Raw genomic sequence first — 8452 nt, forward strand, 5'->3', positions numbered from 1 at the left:
AAGTTGTTCGATATTGATATAATCCGTGATAACTCGAATTTCAGCCCAATTACCGCCTTTTTATGCTCAGACTGCATTCTATCAAAATACTATTAACTTTATCATACAACTCTACTCATGGGGATCTCCCCATTCCAAAGATGATTTTCACTTCAAAACTAAAGATTTGCTTCTTTCAGGACTTGATTTGTTGTTACAGCATACTACAACTTCAAAGATATTTAGGACCTCCTAGAATACGACAAAACAAAATCGATGAATTGGTTAGTGGCGCTTCGCGCCAAACGCCGAGATAACCCCAATATCCAGCATCCAACCGATAATTGTTTTTTCTTCCACGTATTTTCTTCAACTGCTAGCTGTATCGACGAGAGCACGCTGGGCGTGTGAGACGTTTGTTTAATCTAATAAATGTTTTCTTTAGTTGTTTATTAATCTCAAGTCTTATTTCCGGAACACAGGATAGTTCCAGAGCATTCACCAGATGAAACTACAAGTGGTGACCCGGTGAGTTTAGCATTTCTTGTCGTAACTTTTCGGTTCGGTCAAGATGCTAAATATACGATTTAGGTTAAAATTTTTAAAATGAAATTAGTAGTTTAAATGTTAGACTGATGTTTTCATTGTTTTAAGTGCTGAAAAAAATTTCCCTACCACATTTAGAGTTGTTGCATTTCAAAATATTTACGCTATATTTATTACTGGTTTATAGTATTGTTGTTGTTGCTGTTAATTTACGTCGCACTAGAGCTGCACAATGGGCTATTGGCGACGGTCTGGGAAACATCCCGGAGGATGATCCGAAGACATGCCATCACAATTTTGATCCTCTGCGGAGGGGATGGCACCCCCGCTTCGGTAGCTCGACGACCTGCGCGCGAAGTCGAGCACTTTACGGTAGCACAATTTAACGAGGACCAATACCGCACACCCTCGGTCCCTACGCAGACTGATCCAAGTGGTCACCCACCCGCACACTGACCGCAGCCAGTGATGCTTGACTTCGGTGATCTGCTGGGAACCGTGTCTTAACGATCAGTCCACTGCGGGACTTATAGTATTGAATTTGTAATATATTTTATGCGTATGTGGTTTTTTTTCCTAAATTGTTAAGTGCTACTATAATGGAAGGGGAAACTTCACTTTCGAATAATGAAAAGTCAGTGTTTAAGAGAGTTCACCAGAGTACAAAGAGTAGTTCATCTGGTTTAAGAGTAGTTCATTTGGTGAAAATTCGGCTGTAGCAATAAAGACTCCAGTTCTTTTGGAATGACAAGCCTGAGCTATGGTTTGCTCAGCTTGAATCCCAATTTAAATTAGCTAACATAACAGTTGATTCCACTAAATTTTATTATGTTGTTTCATCCTTAGGTAGTGATGATTTAACTGGCTGTTGTTGTTGTTGTTAATTTACGTCGCACTAGAGCTGCACAATTGGCGACGGTCTGGGAAACATCCCGGAGGATGATCCGAAGACATGCCATCACAATTTTGATCCTCTGCGGAGGGGATGGCACCCCCGCTTCGGTAGCCCGACGACCTTGATTTAACTTGCGTTTCAGATATTGTACTAAATATACCTGATAGTGAAGCTTATACTCAAATAAAAACTAGGTTAATTGCACAAAATGCTGATTCTGAATCATCACGTTTAAAAAAATTGCTTTCAGGTATTGAGTTAGGCGATAAAAAACCCTCAAAACTTCTTTACGAGATGCAAAGTTTAGCTGCAGATAAAATTTCATCTGAGGTTTTGAAAAACTTGTGGTTGCAACGCTTGCCTTTGCAAATTCGGCAAATTTTATCTATCAGTAAAGATAATGTGCAATCTTTAGCTAAAATGGCTGATAGTGTTTTTGAGATTTCTAACGAGGATGCTGTCACTTCGGTTTCATTTAATGTCGAATCGCAGGGTTTTCAAAATATTGAAAAGCGCTTAACAGCAATTGAGCAGAGACTCTCAAAAATAGAAATTCGACATAGATCTTCTTCTCGTGGAAAAGAAGTTCGAAAGTCTATAAATCGGAAGTATTGCTGGTGGCATTTTAAATTTGGAAATAAAGCTAGCAAGTGTCAACAACCATGCACTTTTGGATCGGAAAACTAAATAGACCTTTCGTTTCGGCGCTGACGGTAGAAAAAGGTTTGGTAAAGCGCTTATTTGTTTTTGATAAAATTACAGGTCATAAATATTAGGTTGACACAGGTTCTGCGGTTAGTATCTTACCTATGGTAAAGAATGAAAAAGTTCAGCCTGCAAATTTTTTGCTGTATGCCGCGAATGGAACCAAAATTAAAACTTTTGGTACTAAATTGATTACTTTAGATTTGGGATTTAAAAAAAAATTCCAGTGGCCATTTATCTTGGCAGCAATTTCGAAACCTATAATAGGGGTAGATTTTCTTGGGCATTACGGTTTGATGGTGGATGTAAAGCGGAAAAAATTGCTNAAATAAACCTTCCGTTTCGGCGCTGACGGTAGAAAAAGGTTTGGTAAAGCGCTTATTTGTTTTTGATAAAATTACTGGTCATAAATATTTGGTTGACACAGGTTCTGCGGTTAGTATCTTACCTATGGTAAAGAATGAAAAAGTTCAGTCTTCTAATTTTTTGCTGTATGCCGCAAATGGAACCAAAATTAAAACTTTTGGTACTAAATTGATTACTTTAGATTTGGGATTTAAAAAAAAAATTCCAGTGGCCATTTATCTTGGCAGCAATTTCGAAACCTATAATAGGGGTAGATTTTCTTGGGCATTACGGGCGGTATGTAAAGCGGAAAAAATTGCTTAATAGCACCAATACCGTAGATCTCGGAAAAACTGTTTCTGAGTTCGAGTCTATAAGTATTTCGATTGTTCAGGGTAACTCTCCCTTTGTAAAATTGCTAAAAAAATTTGGTGATATTACCAAACCAAGTCAGCCAAAATCACCGATTCAGGTGAAACACAACACTGAGCATCATAATGAAACTCGTGGTGCACCTGTTTATTCTAAAACTCGAAGATTAACTCCTCAAAAATTACAGGTTGCAAAGCGAGAATTTCAGTATATGGTATCTCAGGGTTGGTGTAGACCATCGAAAAGTGCATGGGCTAGCCCACTTCACATGGTACCCCCCCAAAAAAAGACGATTGGAGACCATGCGGAGATTATAGGCAGTTAAATTCTCAAACTATTCCTGATAGATTCCCAATTCCTCATGTGCATGATTTTGCTCGTAATCTTTTTAATAAAAAGAAATTTTCGACAATAGATCTTGTTAGAGCTTATCATCAGATTCCAGTTGCTGCTGAGGATGTTTCAAAAACAGCGGTAATAACTCCGTTTGGATTGTTTGAATTCCTTTTTATGCCTTTTGGGTTGTGTAATATGCCGCGCAAACATTTCAGACATTTATGTACGAGATTCTCGAAGATTTAGATTTTTGTTTTTCTTATCTCGACGATGTACTTGTAGCATCTGAAAATGAAAGCGAGCATTTAAAGCATTTGGAATAAATTTTTCATAGATTTCAAAAATATGGACTTGTTCTGAATGCAGAAAAATGCGTTTTTGGACAATCGTCTGTTAATTTTTTAGGGTATTTGATTTCTGAAAAGGGAATTCAACCACTACCAGACAGAGTTAAGGCAATAAATGAATATCAACAACTTAAAACTATTAAAGAATTAAGGCGGTTTTTAGCTCTAATTAATTTTTATAGAGGGTTTTTGAGAAACGCTGCACATGAGCAATCAATACTGTCTGATTATCTTAAGGGCGCTAAGAAAAATGATAACCGGCCTTTAATTTGGACAGAGGAAGCAAAGTTAGTTTAAGTGAAACAACTATGTTAGTGCATCCATCTCAAAATGCGAAATTATCTTTGACGTGCGATTCTTCAGACCGAGCTATTGGTTCAGTTCTAAGCCAGAAAGAAGGTGATGAGTTCAAGCCTTTGGCATTTTTTTCGCGTAATCTAGTCCCTAGTGAACAGCGTTATAGTGTGTATGATCGTGAATTATTGGCTATCTACGCTTCGGTTCGACATTTTTCTTACTTGTTGGAGGGTCGCGAGCTTTCAATTTATACCGATCATAAACCTTTAATTTACGCTTTTACGCAAAAACATGAGAAATGTTCCCCGCGTCAAATTCGGCATCTTGACTTATTGTTTAACGTGTGTGGATCGATTTTTCCGATGGCCAGAAGTTATACCTCAACGGGACATTAAAGCGGAGACAGTAGCTTTTGAATTTTTTCCCAGCTGGATCGCAAGATTTGGTGTTCCTGAAAGGCTTACAACGGACCAGGGAAGGCAATTTGAGAGTAATTTATTCCGAGAATTTGCTAGTCTTCTTGGTATTAAACTTGTACATACCACACCTTATCATCCTCAGTCAAACGGGATGGTAGAGAGATTGCACAAGCAATTGAAGAGTGCGATTCGTGCTCATTCAACAGACAGGTGGACTTTAGTTTTACCTTCAATATTACTTGGCTTGGCATTCGAGCATCAATAAAAGAGCCTTTACAGTGTTCTGTTGCCGAGATGGTGTATGGTACACCTATAACTTTGCCTGGGGAATTTTTTTCTAACTCAAAAAATTTAACTTACAACGAGTTTCTTGCAAGTTACAAAATAGAGTTAGGTCTTTGCGATCTACTCCTGCTTCACAACATTGTAGGAAAAACGTTTTTGTTCATAAAGAACTTAATAACTGTTCTCATGTTTTTCTTCGACAGGATAGATTAAAGAGATCTCTTGTTCCATCTTATAGCGGACCACATCCGGTTCTAGCTTAGTCTCCAAAGCACTTCACCATACAAATTCAACGTCGTAAGCAGACTGTTAGTATCGAGAGATTGTAGCCGGCCTTTCAACTCTCTGAAATAAAGATTAACCACGTGAGATTTTCCGTGTGACTGTCTTCCAGACTGCGTTGGGGAGCCCTGTGGCGTCGCTGCGGTAGCGATTACTATTGGTGAAGCGAACTGAAGTGGTGCAGATCTTCAGAGTATAAAAGTGACGACATGGATGCGATAATTGTTTTTTCTTCCACGTATTTTCTTCAACTGCTAGCTGTATCGACGAGAGCACGCTGGGCGTGTGAGATGTTTGTTTAATCTAATAAATGTTTTCTTTAGTTGTTTATTAGTCTCAAGTCTTATTTCCGGAACACAGGATAGTTCCAGAGCATTCACCAGATGAAACTACAGGGGACATTTCTTAGAAAATAATAAAGCAAAATTGACAAGATTTATGAAAAAAACGGCGAAATTTCGGTTGCAGATAGAGGATATGGAGGGATGAATATTCATAGAAGCTTAGTAAGGCATGACTCATCTTAAATAAACTGATTAATTAGTGCAGACACTATTTCAAGTTATAAAATCACTCACAAAAACGTACTGTCTTTGAATAAACATTACTTTTTTTCTCTTATACCCTCAAATTATGAGGGGTCAGGAAAAGGTAATCTGGAAAATTGGATCTCAATTGTTGGGTCAGGAGAGCGATGGAAATTTTAGATAACTTGCAGATAATTTTACTTACTGCGTATCGCACAATGCCTCTAGAAATTTTTAAGGAAATTCAAAAGTTTCTGTATGCATTGATAAAATCCGTTTATGAATAGTTATTTTCATGCAAAAAAATAAGTTTTAATAATTATTTAGTTTCATTATTTTACTTGATAATAATAGTAGAAATTTTTTAGATTAGAATAGAATAGATTAGTGACAAAATGTAAAATTTAAAAAACGTAGGTGACATTACTTTCGGACTTCTTACACCAGTGGAAGTCACCGCACGTTTTTCGAATGAGTCCCAAATTTTCAGTTTAGAATTTATGAAATTAGATTATTTTCCTGTTTTTAGTCTTCTGGAAAATCAGAATTTTTCACCTTTTTAATATATTTCTATTCTACTATTTAGAAGTTACACTCGGTGTTCCAATATTCCAGTAATAAACATTGAATTATTTCTCCTGCCCATTTTAGACAAAGGTTTAGACATGGCACCAATTATAGAAGTTAATGGTGTCCAGAAAACTTAGTTTATTTGTAATTTAAATTTATAAAATTATTTTTTTATCTTAAAAATGTCTAAAACGTTAAAAATCATACTTTAAAATTGATGTTTTGACTGACATTTGCGAACAAATTTACTGCTCAAATGCATGTGTATAGTGCCAGTTAAGAAAAAGGATTCTTATTGCTATCCAAAAATTGCAGCTTTCACTATGAAAATTATTTTTAAATTATAATAAGTAAAATATTTTTGCCTAAACTCAAGACTCTAAATATCTTAATACCAAACTGTATAGCGGCATGTTTCGTGAATGACTATAGGTTTTAAAATTAATGAATAGAAAAATCTAAACTCCATGGGGCAAATTTGTGATTTTTTTAAAACGTCCCCTTTAATGTTAAAATAAATTCACTTTTAAGTAACAATATTTGCAATATTTATAACAAATATTTGCAATTATTTATAACAAATATTAAAATTCTCATCAATAAAATTTAAAAACATTTTTATAAAATTTCTAAAAAAAATTCATAGGAAATGAAAATTTGAATATTATTTGATTGAAAATTTTGAACGTCATTTGATGGACATCACTGCAATTAAAAAACATCTTTTAAGCAATACTTAAAGAAAATGAAAATGAATTGAAATTTTTGAAAATGATTTATTTTGGAGATTCATAAAATTATTTGAAGCACAAATTTTTGATTGAAATTTTTAATTTAATTATTTGATCGAAAATTTTAATTTGATTATTTGATTGAAAATTTTAATTTAATTATTTTATTGAAAATTTTAAACGCTATTTGATTGACATCACTGGAATTTAAAATTTTTTTTATACAATAGCAGAAAAATTAAAAAAAATAAAATGAAAATGGAATCTAATTTTTGAAAATGATTTATTTTGAAGATTCATAAAATTATTTGATGCACATTTCTGCAATTTTAAAACATTTTACAAGCAATACCAAAAAAAAAAGAAATAAAAAAAAAATGGAAATGAAAAGAAATTTTGGAAAATTATTTTATTTGAAGATTCATAAAATTATTTTATTTGAAGATTCATAAAATTATTTGATTTAAAATTTTGAAAATTATTTGAGCACATCACTGCTATTTAAAAGCATTCTTATGCAATTCTTAAAAAACGAAAAGGAGATAAAATTTTTCGAAATTATTTAAGAACTTATCCGTTCTTAGCAACCGAATGCAGACTTTAAAAATTAAAATCCATTTTCATTTCAGGATTAAAAATTCGCAATTCGTCGACTATTTACATAGCCGGCTATGATTGAAAAGCGTTAATGATTGACGTATTGCAGCTCATTGTGAAAATATGTCTCGATTCCGACATATATCTTACTGGCATCTGTTAGTTTGAAATTAAATGTTTAAATTAAATTACATCATATAAGTAGAGGGGACTGGATAGCTTCTGTATTCAGAAAATCCACGAAGATAACAGAAAAATGAATTACTTATTCTTGCTGTTCGTCTTGGCTGCTGTATTAGTAGCAATAGTCCGTAAGTACAAGCTATAATAATACCTTTGATATTTTTAATAAACTATGTTCAACTTTAATTAATGCAGGGTTAAAAATTTGAATTTCGTCGACTCTTTCTATATTCGATTATAATTTATCAGAATTTCTGACTGATGTTATTACAGCTAATTTTGAAAACATATCGCGATTCCGAAATATATCTTACTAGCTTCTGACAGTTTGTAATTAAGTACTTAAAACAGCTTTCATCATTGCTAATAAATAGAGGTTATTAAATAACTTCAGTATTTTGCAAATATATAAAGATAGCAATGAATTACTTTTTCTTGCTGTTCGTCTATGCTGCTGTATTAGTATGAAAAGTCTGTGAGTACAAGCTATAATAATTCTTTTTCTATTTTTTTTATCATATCGTAATCAAATAGCAATAGTCTCAAATTCCATTAATTTCATCTGACTAATTAATCAGTAGACAGTAAACTTTTTTTTAAAAACAATTACTTTTCTATTGATCTTGATATGAAAACAATTTTGTTCTGTTATTAGCGTCACACTAGAGCTGCATTAATGAGCTATTGGCGACGGTCTGGGATTCATCCATGATGAGTCGAAGACAATACTAAGGCGCTACTCTACCAAAATTTAAATCGGAGGCCACATGGTGGTAGAAAATCACCAAACCTCCACACGGCGTTCCCTAACACCCAACCGGGTCTGGTTCATTTCATCGACAATCACTTCATCGACAGGCCATTTCATCGACACCACTTCATCGACAGGCCATTTCATCGACTAGGTCATTTCGTCGACAGGCCGTTTCCTCGACAGGGTTGTTTCGTCGACAGGGTCATTTCGTCGACAGGGTCATTTCATCAACAAGTCATTTCGTCGACAGGGTCATTTCGTCGACAAGTCATTTCGTCGACA

General features: G+C 34.4%; 1 long non-coding RNA gene across 1 annotated transcript in view; it reads left to right on the forward strand.

The window, feature by feature from the left end:
* The first annotated feature begins 7235 nt into the window (after positions 1–7235).
* LOC122270196 (uncharacterized) overlaps positions 7236–8452 on the forward strand; it is a 4531-nt gene continuing 3314 nt past the window's right edge. Inside the window, exon 1 of the long non-coding RNA XR_006225666.2 lies at positions 7236–7544. This is a non-coding gene — a long non-coding RNA (uncharacterized lncRNA). The remainder of the gene's footprint in view (positions 7545–8452) is intronic.

This window comes from Parasteatoda tepidariorum, chromosome 6, assembly GCF_043381705.1.
Source record: "Parasteatoda tepidariorum isolate YZ-2023 chromosome 6, CAS_Ptep_4.0, whole genome shotgun sequence".
In the NCBI taxonomy this organism is placed as follows: Eukaryota; Metazoa; Arthropoda; class Arachnida; order Araneae; family Theridiidae; genus Parasteatoda; species Parasteatoda tepidariorum.